The sequence below is a fragment of the Cupressus sempervirens genome, chromosome 1 (genome assembly GCF_028749045.1).
Source record: "Cupressus sempervirens isolate cs-2001-9-10 chromosome 1, ASM2874904v1, whole genome shotgun sequence".
In the NCBI taxonomy this organism is placed as follows: Eukaryota; Viridiplantae; Streptophyta; class Pinopsida; order Cupressales; family Cupressaceae; genus Cupressus; species Cupressus sempervirens.
Genome location: NC_143118.1, coordinates 499838491 through 499856428, shown reverse-complemented (window position 1 = coordinate 499856428; position 17938 = coordinate 499838491). Strand labels below are relative to the sequence as shown.

Here is a 17938-nt window from a genome sequence, read left to right as displayed (position 1 = left end):
ACATTCTCAAGTTCAAGATATCTCATCTTGGTGTATTATCAAAACTTAATGAAGAAACAGAAAAAGGAAGAAAATTCTCTGGCCTGTAATGCCTGTGGATTACAGAAACATTCAAGAGAATACAATATATATAAAGGACACATAAAAAATTGGGAAGTTAGTTATATCTTGTTCTTAGTTCATGTTATATTGGATTCAAAAAAAATTCCATATCTAATTAGGATAATGTAATGTCCCATGTGGGGTTTGGTCCAACTATTTCCTTTCAATGCAGTTTGCTGATAGTTAATATGTTGTCTCAGGATTTGCCTGGTTTTGATGCTTACGAGCAAATATATTTATTAAGAAAATTAGAAGGCACGCATTGTCTAAATAATAACAATTATTATCTTTCCACATTAGTAGTATGAAACAAGAGATAAAGCTTATAAAATCAAGCTATTTTTCTGTCCTTTATTATAATGTATGTCTGAATCAACTGCCTTTTCCTAATTGAATCAGTCATAGGGCCAGCAAGTACTACATACATTCTCTCAATAACTACTGATTCAAACACCCAACATGGATTCCAATCGTTCTGTCACTTCTAGATAACAACTGTCAGCCGCCCAAATGAATATGAATGTATCAATAAATCTTCAAATTCTGAATGTAGTGTCCCCTGAAATCAGTGTCTCGAGACTCCTTATATATCTTGCAATTGCGAAGGCTTGATATCTCCTATTCCAGTTTTCTGAAAGTGTGCTGAACATATATTTGTTGGAATTGAATATGTAACTTGATTGTCAAAGATCTTTACTGCTGAAATTGGGTGATGTTCAATTTATTGTTGATGTTGAAAAATTCCTTTCTCCCTTTTTTCTCCCCTGGTATCTTCTCAATGTATATGCAAATGATCTACTATTGGCCGGTTTGATTGCTAATCAGATATGTCTTATTAAATGGCAGTGTTTCAATAATGGTCAGTCTGCAATTATAACTGTTTCAGATTTAAGGCTTTTCGCTAATGTGATGTAAAGATCACTGTTCCTGATTGACTTTTCTATGATTATGCAATCTGGCCTTCTATCAAATAGAAAATAAATTCCACTTGAATCTGAAGAACTGATTGAACAATGATTGAATGATAAATTGAAGTGAATGTCTTTGGAATGGTTGTTGATGCCTGTTTAATACCATACGGAGGGATGGGAAGAGGAAGGACTACAACTCTTCATTGTATAACTAAATATCACACCCTCAAGGTAAGTGCGCCTCTTAGATAACTAATCAATGATTAGTTAGGATTGTTGGATATAGTTCCTTGGGGGCAATAATGGTGATATTATGTTTTCTTGTCCAACACAATGTAATATCCCAGTCCGGATATTCTATCCAAATTTCTCACAAACAATTTTCAGGATGAAAACAAATAATGTTTGCAACTTCAGATTGAAACCAGCAAATAATAGCCTCAAGAAAAAACGATCTATATTCCATTTTTCAGCAATACACATAAATAACCAGCAGCAATATAAGTTTTCAAATGAATATTATAATAAAATTCTTCAGTAGAATAATATTCAACTCCAATTAGAAATACAAAATGACAGCAGATTGGAGAATAGGAATAAAGTTTAAGCACAAGTGACACCTGATATGACGTCTCCATGAACAAGGGGTTTTCATCCATTGTCTTCCAGCTAGAGGCTTTCTGTCTTGAAAGCTAGCTTTCAATTTTCCAAGAGAAGATATCTGAAAATCCAAACCAATATCCAAGCATAATTTGGATTGAAACTAGCTTCCTTCTTAAATGCTCAAAGCCATGACTCTTTAGCTTTCTCCTTCTGTCTTTCGTCCTTTGTAATGTTCCGAATGGTTTTGATAATATTCTTGAAATTTCGGAGATACTCCCGAACGGTTTCGGTAATGTTTCTGAAAATTTCAGAGATGCTCCTAAAAGGTTTCTGCTCTAATACCACTATAATGTTCTTGAACGGTTTCAGTAATGTTCCCAAAAGTTTTGGAGATGCTCTCGAAAGGTTTCTACTCTGATACCACTGTAATGTTCCCGAACGGTTTCAGTAATGTTCTCGAAAGTTTTAGAGATGCTCCCAAAAGGTTTCTGCTCTGATACCATTGTAATGTTCCATTCTAGAGTTTCCTTATGAAGTCCCGTAGTATGCTTTAGGTAGTCTTGTCATGTGCTTCAGGTAGTCTGGTTGTGTGCTCCAAGTAGTATCCCATAGTGCTTTGGGTGGCCAGTGCTTTGAGTTAGTGCTTTGGGTCAGTGCTTCAGGTTAGTGCTTTGGTCAGTGCTTTAGGTTAGTGCTTTGGGTGGCCAGTGCTTCAAGTTAGTGCTTTGGGTGGCCAGTGCTTCAGGTAGTTCTCCTTCAGTGCTTCAGGTGGCCAGTGCTTTAGGTAGTTCTCCCTTAGTGCTTCGGGTGGTCAGAGAGTTGTATATATAGTGGTGGGAGAGTAGCTGTACGGTGCTTGCAAGAAGGCCATATGATCAATACAAAAGGTTGTACGATGTGTCCTGGGAGGCCGTATGGTGACTTTGGAGGGCTTACAAAAAGTTGGCGACTGTATAATGGGAAGAGACGTCCATGGGGGAAGGGTAATTAGCTATACGGTATATAGTACAGGCCGTATGGTGTTGGAGTTAGTACACAAGCAGGCCATACATTGTTAACAGGAAGGCCGTACGGACAAGAACACAAGGGTGCGTAAAGACAGAAAGATGAATGGTTTACGGATGGAGAGAAAACTCAATAATGCAATCCAACTTAGAGATCCAAATTTATCAGATAGAACCAAACAAGAATGGAGATTGAACACGAATATCCTTCAATCAGTATTTGCGATAAGATAGTGCTCTGGTTTGCCAAATCCGTGCAAAGTATTACATGCAACGGAATAGGGTGAGAGTTGAATCCCACCGAAATCGAATAAGCCAAGTAGGGAAGATCTTTCACTTTCGAAATGGTGAACAACAACGAATCCCAATGGGAATTCGCAATACAAAATAAATGATCAGAATGCATACCTACAACTACATACAAGCCGTGCTTAAATACCCGTTGGGGAAAACCCTTCCGAGTGTATACAAAGATAGCCGACGACAAAACTTACCAATGGAAACTAAAATAAAAATAGGTCCGAGATATAATAAATCAATCGGAACCACAAATACAAATAATGACTTGGGCCCATATTAATTAATTAAAGTAACTAATTAAAGGTCTTTTTATTATATTATTTAAATTCTGGGACCAGTTATCTAATTAATTAAATTAAATTATTATATTCAAATTTGGGCACATGACCAATCCTCGTTGCCCAAACTTGCTTGCCCTCAAGCAATCCATCATCAAACGAAACACCAACAACTCCCGAGTCCCAAATCAAATGTGCAGGCAAGACAATTGAAATGACGTCAACCCTCCATAGCACCACATTGCTATCAAACTTTTGCTGCACCACTGTAATGTAAATATTGTCGTATCTTTCACCAAGATCCCAATGACGCAAATTGATGAAATCGACATGATGGTGATGGACACGACGATGACGAACACGACAGTGACAGACACAGACTTGGCATTAGTGATGGACAAACTCGGCATTGGTGACGGACACGAAGTCGGCGTTGGTGACAGAAACGACAGTGATGGACATGATGATGACACACACAACGGTGACAAACACGATGGTAACAGACACAAAGTCGATGACGGACATGAACTTGGCATTGGTGACGAACATAACGATGATGGACATGACGTTGACGGACACAAGGACAGTGACGGATATACAACCTCAGAATGGGCAAGACCGCAATGATGGACATTGCTTTGGTGACAGACACACAACCTTGACAACAAACACAACTTCCATGACAGACATAGTCTTGGGCACAACTTCGGTGATCGACACAACTTGATCCGTCCATGTCTTCACAAGATCCATGCAAGCAACTTCATTTTTTTGGTGTTCTCCCCATGTTGATGTAGTAGAAAGATTTAACAAATCCTCTTAGAGCAGTCCTATAATCATGCCTTCATTCTCCTCACATAAAGCATCACCCTTATCATTGTCAGTCATTTTCTCCCACTTGTGCAAATGAGATATTAGTTTTTCTTCACAATGCTTGAAAACATTATCGACCAATCTATATGCTGCAATAGAGGGAATACATTCTAGATTATGAACAACCCATAACATAGATGTGATGGGTTGGGATATTTCATCCATCTCTTCAAGGCACAAAATCATAAGACTCTCCATAGCAATTGAAATCTTGGTATCATAATCTTCCTTGATAGTGACCAAGAAGTGATGAAACATATCATGGACCAAATTTTGCAATTCAAGAACTAAGAGAAGGTTACTTACTTTGACATTTGCACAGTTCTCCAATATTGTAGATCTCCTACCAAAAGGGTCACTACTGAAGTCATTAAGGCTTTAAAAGCTATCAACTATCAATTGCAATATCTCTATCATGGTGTTATCATCATACGGTACTTTAGGAGCTGAAATTCTCAAGACCTTATTGAGACATGCTGCAACTGCCAATCTTTAATCCTTGTCATGGTGTTTCAAAACCCTGGGTTGACTTAAGGCCTCCTTAATTGGCGAGAGAGGATTCTCTGTATAAATCTTGAAGGTAATTGGTTCACCTAACACAAGCAAACTTTTAATATATCTAATGGAAGATCAACACCCTCACTGAGCTCTTTGCCAATCCTTTATAGTGCCTTCAACCACCACTCTCCATCGCTGTTGAGGGCCATAATGTGATCCAATTACCAAAATCTCTCTCATCCCAAAAGGTTGGCAAGATCACGAGCTCTGATACCATTGTAATATTCTGAATGGTTTCGATAATGTTCTTGAAAGTTTCGGAGATGCTCCCTAACGGTTTCGATAATGGGACTGAAAATTTTGGATATGCTTCCAAAGGTTTATGCTCTGATACCACTGTAATGTTCCCGAACGGTTTCGATAATGTTCCCAAAAGTTTCAGACATGCTCTCGAAAGGTTTCTGCTCTGATACCACTGTAATATTCCCAAACAGTTTAGGTAATGTTCCTGAAAGTTTTGGAGATGCTCCCGAAAGGTTTTTGCTCTTATACCACTGTAATGTTCCATTCTAGAGTTTCCTTATGAAGTCATGTAGTATGCTTTAGGTAGTCTTGTCATGTGCTTTAGGTAGTCTGGTTGTGTGCTCCAAGTAGTATCCCTTAGTGCTTTGGGTGGCCAATGCTTCAAGTTAGTGCTTCGGGTCAGTGCTTCAGGTCAATGCTTCGGGTGGCTAGTGCCTCAGGTAGTTCTCCTTCAGTGCTTCGAGTGGCCAGTGCTTCAAGTAGTTCTCCCTTAGTGCTTCGGGTGCCCAAAGAGTTGTATGTATGGTGGTGGGAGAATAGATATACGGTGCTTGCAGGAAAGTTGTATGGTGTATGCAGGGAGGCCATACGGTCAATGGAGAAGGTTGTACGGTGTGTCCTGGGAGGCCATTCGGTGACTTTGGAGGGCTTATAGAAGGCTGGCGACCGTACAGTGGGAAGAGGCTTCTATGTGGCAAGGGTAATTAGCTGTATAGTATATAGTACAGGCTATACGGTATCGGAGTTAGTACACAAGTAGGCCGTACGTTGTTAACAGGTAGGCCATATGGACAAGAACACAAGGGTGCCTGAAGATGGAAAGATGAATGGTTTACGGATGGAGGAAAAAACTTAGAGATCCAAATTTATTAGATAGAACCAAACAAGTATGGAGATTGAACATGAATATCCTTAAATAAATATTTGCAATAAGATAGTGCTTTGATTTGCCAGATCCGAGTGAAGTATTACGTGCAACGGAATAGGGTGAGGGTTGAATCCACCGAAACCGAATAAGCCAGGTAGGGAAGATCTTTCACTTCTGAAACGGTGAGCAACAAAGAATCCCAATGGGAATTTGCTGTACAAAATAAATAATCAGAATGCATACCTACAACTACATACAAGCCGTGCTTAAATACCCGTCGGGGAAAACCTTTTCGAGGGTGTACAAAGATAGCCGACGAAAAAACTTACCAATGGAAACTAAAATAAAAATAGGTCCGAGATATAATAAATCAATCAGAACCACAAATACAAATAATAACTTGGGCCCATATTAATTAATTAAAGTAACTAATTAAAGGTCCTTTTATTATATTATTTAAATTCTAGGACCAGTTAATTAATTAATTAAATTAAATCATTACATTCAAATTTGGGGACATGACCTCCTCTTCCTCTTGTTTGTTACATTTTCTTATTTTAAATTCTGAACTTAATTTATAAAATTTGAACTTTTAGCTCCCAACTGTGTCAATTTAAATAATAAATTGATTTGGCTAGCAATTTCCTAATGTCCCAAAAAGGGGACTTTACAATCCGCCCTCCTTGAAATTGCTTGTCCTCAAGCAATTATATATCTGCAAATCAATACCAGGATCCCATATCAATGTGCAAGTCACTTTGTAGCCCATTATGGAGTTCCCAAAATCAGAATATAGCATGAAGTCAATCCAAACACTAAAGTGCAACTCATCTATCTATAAGATCCCTAGATCCCAAGTCATCTTGAGAAGTATTGATGCTCCTGCTTGTTGCATTACTCTGAACACAATTCTGTCAAGTCTCAAACAGTGAGGCAACTCGTCATAGTTCACAAAATGCAAAGCTTTCATCTTGTCAACTCCTAGATCCCAAATCAGCCGATCAATATGATGGGAGTAGAATTAGGTGCCCATCAGTCCAACGTCCTCTTGAGTCAGCCAACTGTATAAGTAGGTCACCATTGGGCTATGAAAGACAACTCCAATATGCAACAAAATCAACTCATTAGACCCCCAAATGTTGGTGTCAAAAACTGGGTCACCATTATGAATGATAATACTGTAGTCACAGTGCTCCTGTACTAGAAAGTTAGTAGGGCATGTGCCATAAGGTGAGATGTCTCCATGAATCTGCCTGCAGCTCACTAACTCCCATAGGCCAAGGCAAATCTGAAATAGACCGAGTAGGGAAGCCACTAATAATTGAAGTAGGCATAAAGATAAAATCACCGACCAATAAATAGATAGCTGCCATCTCATGAAAACGTGGTGACAAATTTCTAGACAAACTATAGAAGCCCCCGATACCCACTAAGGACAACTCTGAATTATATGATTCACTATAAGTGTTATCAATCAACTCTTCATCTCCATCAACGAAATGATAACTAACATGTGAAACCTCAGAACTATTATTGGTCAGTTCATCTTTATCCTCATGATGTTGCAAAGATAGATAACTGCTGTTGTAAAAATGAGAATTCTTGTAGTTGACTTATTGCTGGTCGTTTAGGCCTTCTTTTGCATAAAGTGTCTCATATAGATCAGGTGAAGTGTAAATAGTATGTTCACATTCATTCTCACCAAGGGTATGGATCCCTTTTACAATTTGTATGATCTCTTTGGTCTTAGATCATGACTATCATCCTTGTTAGTGGCTATCATAGAAATCTGATTTTCAGCCTGGTGTAATGAGTAGTGCGCCATACTCAATTGTAGGCAAATCTAATCTATCTCCTTCTCTTTTCCTTCTGCATGTTAAATGGCTATATCTCTATTTTTGAGCAGCTTCAAATAATCTGATTTCATTCTTTCCACTGCCTTTTTAATAGTGTGAAGGTATACACTATTGTTCCACTCACTATCCCTTTATTCTTTTCCTTAATTTGAATTTTCGACAAGGTTTCTTCAATATTTTTACGGGCATTTTCAAATAGTACTAAGGCTTCAATGACCACATCATCCAAGACTTTCATCTTATCATCCAAATTGTGTGCTTATATACTTCATTCAAACGAAAATTTCTGATCGATCATTCAAATAAGATTCTTTAGGCAATGTTCCGAGACTGTGTGAATCTGACTAGGACTCTGTGAGTCCGAGGCAGAGGCACACTTTCTGAGGCAATTGGCCTTTGGACTCGGACTCGGCTGAGTCCTAGTAGAGTCCACGTGGACTCGCTAGACTCGCCGAGTCTTGAGCCTAGGACTCTCGCCAGCGGCAAAGACATTAAGACATTAAAGTGCAAAAAATAAAAAAATCAATGACTTAAGTTGCTTTTTTCTGGTTGTTATAACAAATAAGGATGATGAATGATGCACTTAGGCCATTGACTGATTCTTTTGTAGTTGTGTATTTGGGTGACATTCTCATTTTCAATAAAACAATAAAACTTGGGAAGAACATTTGCAACACGTGTAACAAATATTTTCTATATTGCAAGACCATGGACTATGTGAATAAGGAAAAATGTTCTTTGGTATGTAGAGTATTAAATATGTAGGTTATGCTATTGACAATGAGGGTGTTCATGTTGATTCTAAAAAGATCCAAGTAATTAAAGACTGCCCTTCTCCAAAGAATCTCATTGAGTTGTGTAGTTTCTTTGGGCTGGCTAACTTTTATCGTAGATTTATGTTCGGGGTTTCACATTTGTCTTGGCCTTTAAATTAGTCAGTACAAGGAGGTGCGAAAGCAAAATTCAAGTGGACAAGTGCTCAACAACAAGCATTTGAGGAGTTAAAACAAAGGTTATGTTCTACGAAATTGTTCTTTTTCTGATATAGTGCATAGGTATCCCACCTATGGTACATAATAATATGCTATTGTTCAAGCTTGCAAGCAATGGAATTGTTATGTATTGGGAAAGGAGACTATCATCCACACAGATCACAAACCCGTTCAATTTTTGCGAACACAAGGCAAATTACAGAATGATAGGCACCAAAGATGGTCAGCTTATCTTCAACAATTTCATGTCAACATTTGTCATAAGAAAGGAAGCGCCAATAAGGTAGCAGATTGTTTGAGAAGGCCTCCAATTGCAGGAATAAGTATGGTATAAGAATCATGTGGTGACCAAACAAAAAATTGGGCCCACTTGTATGGGCATTATAATGAATTTTCTGATATTTATACTCAACTTGTGGAAAGTAATGATTATTATTTGCAAGATGGAATGCTTTGCCATCTTGGCCAAATTTGTGTGCTTGAGGCAGAACGTAAGAAATTAATATGGAAAGCTCACTACATTAAGGTTGCTAATCATTTTGAAACAGTTAAGACCATTGCCATACTTCAAAGATGTTTTTATTGGCCAAAAATGAAAAATGATGTGATAGAATACATTCAAGCATGTATAGCGTGTGCCATTGCAAAGCTTGCAAATCGTAAGCTTGGTTTATATTTAACACTTCCTATTCTAGATAAACCTTGCCATTCAATTTTTATGGATTTTATATCTGGTCTTCTTACCACTAAACATGGAGATGATTGTATATATGTTGTAGCAGATAGATTTTAAAAAAATGGCATCTTGGTGGCCTGTAGAAAGGCAAGCTCTGTAGAAGAAACCACAAAAATCTTCTTTGAGCATGTTTGGGTTCATTTTGGGCTACCAAAAAGCATTATTTCAGACAGGGGTTCTCTGTAAATTTTGGTCTTCATTATGGACAATGATGGACACAAAACTAACAAAGTCCATTGCATTCCATCCTTAAACAGATAGTCAAACATTGGTTGTCAATCGAATGTTTATTCAAATCTTGCGTATGTATCACTCCAAACATCCTCATACATGGGACGAGAGCCTTCCATATGTACAACATAGTTACAATAGTGCAATTTATAGTTCAACTAGCCATAGCCCATATGAAGTTTTCCTTGGATCTCAACCTCTAGCACCAATAAATGTTTCTATGGCAGTTATGCAACCTGACTTGGTATCATGCTTGGATAAGGAGAAGGACAAAGTGATGAAGTTCATTGATAAAATTCAAAGTTTGCAGCAGCAAGTTCATAAAATTTTGGAGCAGACCACTAAGAAGTATAAATAGAGGCATGATGAGCATCAAACTCCTCATAATTTTCAGTTTGGGGACAAGGTATGGTTGTATTTCCAGAAGGAATGATTGCAAGGTCCTCATAGGAAGCTTCATCCTCTTGGCTATGGTCCATATAAGATCATCAAGAAAACTGGTGAAAATGTATTTGAACACAACTTGCTGCTATTTTTGGGTGTTCATCTAGTCTTCAATGTAGAATTGTTGAAGCCATATTCCCTGTTTTGACATTGCAAATGTTGCTGAGGAAAACAGTCATACAGGCTTGAATCCAGTTGTTAATCCACTCCAAAGTGATTATTGTGGAGGTTGTTGTGAAGAATTTGAGGAGACAGACAATCTGTTTGTACTGTATGGTGAAAGCAAGATGATTTGTTTAATAGGGAAAGTGGCTTACACGTGAACAAATCTAGAGCTGTATTCCACATCTATTGCAAAGTGTGGATGAAATGGGGCCCCCATTTCCTCTCAAGGGGGAAGGAATGATCATAACATAGTTTAGGAAGATGTAGAGGATGTTGGAATAGGTAGAAATAGGAAAATACCGAAATCTATTTTCTTTATGGTATTTTCTATGTTTTAGTATTTCACATTTTCAGAGGCCTCTGGGGCATTTGTGGGCTCCAAGAATGTCTTTAATCAAGCTTCGACACTCACCAAGAACGTCTGAATCAAGTTATGATGCTCACCAAGAATGTCCTTGATCAATCTTTGATGCTTGCTAAGAATGTCTAAATCAAGTTGTGACACTCACCAAGAATGTCTTGAATGTCTCTTGATCAAGATCTGACACTCAACAAGAATGTCCTTTGATCAAGTCTCGATACTCACCAAAAACACCCTTTACGAAGAATGATGACGCTCACCAAGAAAGCCCTCTACGAAGAATGGTGACACTCACCAAGACCACCCTTTGCCAAGAATGACACTGCCAAAAAAATGGCAATGCTTACCAAGAATATCTAAATCAAGTTTTGACACTCACCAAGAATGTTGTTAATCAAGATTTTGACTCACCAAGAATGCCTTTATTTAGTTTATTAATTGTTTATTAACAAATCAAGTTTACATAAATATATTAAATACTATTTTTGTATTACTTGCTAACACAAACTTTCTAGTTTTTTGTCGTGTCTAGGGCCGAACCTCCTTAAATCGTCATTTCTTTCTTGCTTGGATGTTATTGAGATCCCCTTTTTCGTACTCTATTTTTTTAGTGGTGTTTCTTCATCTTGTCTTGCTTCAATTCTGGCTCCTTTTTCTGTACTCGTGCCTTCATTCTCATGACTCTTTGCATCTAAAACATATACCTTTCTTTATTATTTCAACTCTCCCTTGGCATCGATGTCATATATCCCATTGTTCTTTGCAGAATAGCATTTTCTTCCCTTATCATACTTCCTTGATTCTTCATATATATGATGCGTCTTTGTTGAAACATTCTTAGCTCTTTCCTTGGGCATATTAGATTCAACGGTTCTTTCCTTTCTGATGGCTTCCTCCAAGTTTTGGAGTTCAAATGGCTTTACAATTTTTTTGGTGGAATCTTTGATTGCTATAAAAATATATGTGAGCCTCTTTTGGTGAATATTTGGGATCACAACGGATATCCCTTGGATTGGCATGCAAATTCATCCATAGTTCCTAGTTTGTTTGTGGAATTACCATTCAGAGTCTCTTTCATCAAATCTACTGATAAGCTTTTGGGAAAATAACTCAGAGGAGTTTATATTTTGGAGGCCTAGGGAAATAAGCCCATGGTTCCACCTGTAACAAGCCCTGCTGGCTCTCAAACAATCTATGTTAAAGAATTGATTTCTTTTTTTGTTTTTTTGAGGTTTTGCAATTTTGATATAACAATATAGCAGCAAAATAGAAGATATTGAAATAATAATTTCAGCTCAAATATTTGGACATTACATAGGGAATATACAATTGATAATTCGAGTTTTTAATATTAACTTAGATATTGATTATTTTCACAAAATACCAACAATCTAGTTGATAAAATATGCCCTACTATCTAAATCAACAATACTAAAAAAAATTAGAAGTTACAATCCTTGAACTTACAAGTAAAACATGTCTTGAAACCGTCTCAAACGTAGACTATCAATAGCGAAAGAGTTCTTCAACAAAAAAATGCAGTAGCAGGTATGGAAAACGCTGCTCCCAAAGTTTAGATAGAAAATAACGCCCAACAACAGATATAAACAGGCGCCCAACTAACTCCAAATTATCCAGTGCATAATTTGTTATAACAATTCGAGTAAATCCCTTTACAAATTCCATAACAACCTCTAGCAATAAGAAAGGTTAAACTTCTCCTTAGCAACGATTAATAGGGTAGGAGAAATGACAAATCTATGCTGAAGAATTGATTTCTCTTTGTTTTTGGTTTTTGAGGTTTTGCAATTTTTGATACAACAATATAGCAGCAAAATAGAAAATATTGTAGTAATAATTTCAACTCAAATATTTGGATATTACATAGAGATATAAATTTGAAAATTCCAGATTTTAATATTAACTTAGATATTGAGTATTTTAACAAAATACCAACAACCCAGTTGATAAAATATGCCCTATTATCTCAATCAACTATACCTAGAAAAATCAAAAGTTACAATTCATGAACTTACAGGTAAAACATGCCTTGAAACCTTCTGAAATGAAGACTATCAACAGCAAAAGAATTCTTCAACAAACAAATGCAGTTTCTAATATGGAAAATGCTGCTCCCAAAGTGCAGATAGAAAATAACGCTCAACAATAGATGTAAATAGGCGCTCAACCAACTCCAAATTATCTAGCATAGAATTTGATATAATAATTCTAGTGAATCCCTTCACAAATTCTAAAACAACCTCTAGCCGCAAGAAAAATTAAACTTCTTCTTAGCAACAATTAATGTAGTAGGAGAAATGACAAATTGTATACCTCAGCACAATTTGCCAAGCAATCTCCGAATAATTCTTAAAATTGAATCTAAAATACTTCAGTTGTAGATCCCAAACCCATATACTTCAGCAAGGGCATAAAATCAAAGCCTCATAAGTGTCACCAAATCAATAGAAGAAAATAAGATAATCAAATAGTTAGATGCTTTCGCCATCAAATGGGTTCATATTTATAATCTCTAAATGGCACAAGTTTTCCAAATAAACTTCACTTAAAAAGCTTCCTCAACAGAACAATAAAATATAATAAAGTGCCATCTAATATAATATGGCACCCAAAAATGACCTTTTCCACCATAACATAATATTTTGACACATAAGGCCATTGTTGCTTGTGCCCACGATTTAAAACTTTTCATCGTGGTAAATAGATGCTCCCTCCAAGATTATTGGAACCAAAACTAGAAGCTCAGAATAGAAACAGAGAGAATCACTCAACTCTTCTGACTCAACTGACGTTATCAAAACCAATTGTGGACTCGGAATAAATAGTAAGTCCCCCAATACAGAGCCAAACTTGCCATAGACCATTGGAAAGCCTAATAACTCTACAACTAGGACCCTTAAATTCCACTGTTAGCTCACGAGGGTCGTGATGATGAACTAACCAAGCCAACTGTAGGAACTTGCTAAAAATAATGACATTACAATCCTCTCTCCCTAAGATTGCTTGTCCCCAAGCAATTCTAGAAAACAAAACACACATTACAGTCCACCTGGATCTTGAGGGTGAAATGTGCAATATCTCTATCGCACACAACTGGCTCCTGTAGAACTAGTATCCAAATACCGAACATCAACATCAAAATCATCTGAAAATTGACTCTAGGCATTGATGAAGGCAACAACTCATTGAAACTCAACCCAACTGAAATGCCAACTCTGTCCACACCCGAGTCCCCATCAAACTGATACTCACACCCAACTGCATTGCAGAGATGGTAACAACCATAGGTACCTAAAACACTACCACCAATTCCAACCTTTGCCAAACTGTAGTGCAAGTGATCTAACTTGCAGTTGCTGATCCCATCTGCAAAAGATGGTTCTAGCCCATCCCATAATGGATGGTATGGAATTGGAGCCAACCCAAACTTGCGTGAAACCAAATGCTTAACTTTTCAATGATAAGTGAAATGATGAGCACTGAACATTGTGTAATACTAATAAAATGCCCCAATCTGTGGCAATGGCTCATCAGTACCAAACTAGGAATTAGGAGATGATTCCAGTCTTTGACTTTGAACTACAGGTTGGGCTGAATCCTGACAAATCCTTTCAGCAAACCCAACCATGAAATCCTTTTGGGGAAGCATGGTAGACAAGGTCTCTACAAGCTTTCCCACCAATTGCCATATAGCACGAGAGCCCCAGATCAGAGTACCCTTAGACACTCTATATGAATCCTCCTACAAATTTGTACTCTTGAGTAAATACTCCATGAATAACTTAGTGCAATAGAAATTATATGAGGAAATATCAACCTGCTCCCTCGCGGCCCACAACTGATCCCTTTGAAAACGTGGCACTTCCAACTATTTAATGCTACCAATTGTATAAGATGCAAAAATAGATTTGCTTCTAGAAGAAGGAAGCAAATCGCCATGAGAACTCATCTCCGTTGAGGCTCTTACCTCCTCAGCACCTACTTCACCTCTATCTTAGACGGATGTGTTTGCCACATCATCAGGTCCATCATTCCCAAATATAGAAACAAACTCACCACCAACCACCACAATATGCAACTAAACTAGGTCTGAGGTTGGTGTCGACTATACCTAGTCTAACTCCATGGTAACCTCATCCAAACGTGATTGTGCCTCTCGGAGTGCCAGGTGTGTACACTAAAGAGAGTCCACAATCACCTCAAGATCCTGGGTGAGATCAACCACCTCCTCTTTCCATAACAATGCCTCATAATAGGTGCTACCCCACTCCATAAGGTAATTCCTGTCAACAACTAAGTGTGAATAAGTATGCTACAAGATCCTGACAGCCTCTCGAAGCACATGAACCTCTACTAGGAAAAGGCTACTATCATTGTGCTTATCTGACATAGGAGCACCCCAACCATATGCGGCTAACATTTGATGAATCACATCATAATGCTGAAAATTTAAAGAGATGTCACTAGTACTCACCTTCATTTGATTGGCCAGATGATGCCTCTATAACCATGACTCCTATGCAAGCTTTCTATCTCGCTAACGAAATTGTTATAGAAAATTGAATTAGAGTTGCTCAGGAAAAGATCGCTCACCACATGTGTGCTACCGTCCTTGCCCACATCTGCAACTGATATAGAACTACTCGAAATCTCAACCAACACCCCATCTGAAGAAGCAGAAGCCCTCGTTGTATTGTGCTACTTGCATGACTCTACTTCTCCCTCAATAGAAAATTCCTATAAATCCCGATCTTGGGACTCATCCAAACCCCCCTTGGAGTCATCTCCTAATATTTGGCAAGGAATATTAGACCTTGTAGTGCTCATAGCATCCTCAAATTTATCATCAGATGTGTCCATACTATCTTCTTTCTAATCTGCTAAATCCTAAAGGAGTCTCAACTACTGTCACCTAACTCTGCACACGACTCTGTCATGCCATGAATAAGAATGCTAGAGCATGAACCAACATCTATTGACTCCATTGTAACACCCTAATCACCAACACAACTGGGTGACTCCATACATGCATCAGTCCGACCTGAGGGAGCAATTGCCTCCCGCAATGGAGCAACACTACAACATCTCACACAAGAATCTCCAATAACAATCCCTTCATTGAGAGAGCCTAAAGAATCAGTGGTAACAACTGTATCAACTGTCTATGCACTAATTGCAACAAAACTTGGGGAGCCTCAAATTGTTGAAGCTCAATGCTGTGGTCCGCCAAAGACACTGAAACATCTACATGTCTCCGTTTGGAGTGTCCATCATCAAGACTACAAATAGGACTACTAGGTGCTTTACTAAATACAGATACATTTGCATCATGGTCACCTGTTGGGGAAAACTCAAACCCTTGTCAACTATCTTAGAATCTGATGGTCAGTTTGCCAATTCTGTCGATGAAGACTAAGTCATTCTATACTCTCTCTCAAGGCATTTATTTTCCTGCTATCTTCCTCACTACTCGCTAGCTCCTTGAACTACTAGAGCTCCTGTATCTGTTCATAGATGGAAAAGCTAGAGTGCTGGTCACTCCAAATACAACAACAAATTTGAAATAATAAATATTTCCCTACTTCACAAGATGGTAGGAAACCATTTTGATACCACTGTAATAAGCCCTGCTGGCTCTCAATCAATCTATGCTAAAGAATTGATTTCTTTTCTTAAGTCTTTTGAGGGTTTGTAATATTTGATACAACAATATAGCAACAATATAGAAGATATTGTAATAATAATTTCAACTCAAATATTTGGATAGCATAAAGGGAATATACGATTGAAAATCTCATATTTTAATATCAACTTAGATACCGAGTATTTTTTCATAAAATACCAACAACCGAGTTTATAAAATATCCCCTATTATCTAAATCAACAATTAGAAGTTACAATCCATAAACTTAAAGGTAAATCATCCCTTGAAACCCTCTAAAATGAAGACTATCAACAATGAAAGAATTCTTTAACAAACAAATGCAGCTCCAGATATGGAAAACACTACTCCCAAAGTTCAGATAGAAAATAATGCCCAACAACAGATATAAATGGGCGCTCAACCAACTCCAAATTAACCAGCACACAATTTGATATAACAATTCCAGGTGAATCTTTTCATAAATTCTAGAACAACCTCCACCAGTAAGAAAAATTAAACTTCTCCTTAGTAACAATTAATACAATAGTAGAAATGACAAATTGTATACCTTAGCACAATTTGCCAAGCGATCTCGGAACAACTCTCAGAATTGAATCTACAATACTTCAGTTACAGATCCTAAACCCTTATACTTCAGCAAGGGCACAAAATCATGGTATCAGAAGTGTTACCAAGACAACAAAAGAGAATAAGATAATCAAATAATCGGGTGCTTTCCTCATGGAATAGGCTTATATTTATAATCTTCAAATGGCACAAGTTTCCCAAATGAATTCCACTTAAGAAGCTTCCTCAATACAACATTAAAATATAATAAAGTGCCATATAATATAACTAATTACTTTTGGCTCCCAAAAATGACCTTTTTCGCCATAACATAATATTTTGACACATAAGACCACTGTTGCTTGTGCCCACGATTTAAAATGTTCATTTTGGTTCCAACGAGCTATGATACTAAGGTGGCCAACATACAACACCAACAAAAATAACAACCTCAACATATTTAGATGAATAATAATAATAATTTACTTGTTTTGCGATAATGACTGTAGAAGCATCAGAATTGAAATTTCACAACACTAGGGTGATCTTGATGAAGAAAGACAATGAATGAACCAGACGGGATGACTTACTATAGATAGACGCTCTCTCCAAGATTCTTGGAGCTCAAACCAGAAGCATGAAATAAAAGCTGAGAGCATCACTCAACTCTTCTGACTCAACTCAGCTCATCGAAACTAATTGTTGACTTACTATAAATCAAAGTAACAAGAATCGAAATCGGATCGGAATTGGCGAGGCCGAATCGAATCGTGAATCGGCAATGAATCGGCGATGAATCAGCAAATTTGAAAAAACCCTTTAAATTTAAAGATTTTAACAATTTAAAACTTATTTCATGCACCCTTTATTGAATATAACTTAAACACACTATAACATCATCAAATAGAAGTTAAAACTTAACATACATAAACATGGAACATAAAATCCATCACATACGTAACTATGTTATCTAAAATGTAAATTGTAGGCTACCTGAAGTGAATAGAAATCAAATGATCATAATGATTTAAATCATAGAATGTATGTAAGATGATCCATAAGACATCAAATCATAAATGTATGTAAGAATCTAAGATGAAGATCCATGAAAGTTTGAAACATATGTCTATCAATGATTCAGTATCAATATCTGTAAACAAAATATAAAAACAAGGCTCCAG

At 37.2% G+C, this 17938-nt stretch overlaps 1 protein-coding gene across 5 annotated transcripts in view; it reads left to right on the top strand.

Annotated features, from left to right (window-relative positions):
* The window catches only part of LOC149578426 (C2H2 and C2HC zinc fingers superfamily protein), a 179069-nt gene that overhangs the window by 79686 nt on the left and 81445 nt on the right, over positions 1 to 17938 (top strand). The gene's annotated exons all lie outside the window — the stretch shown is intronic.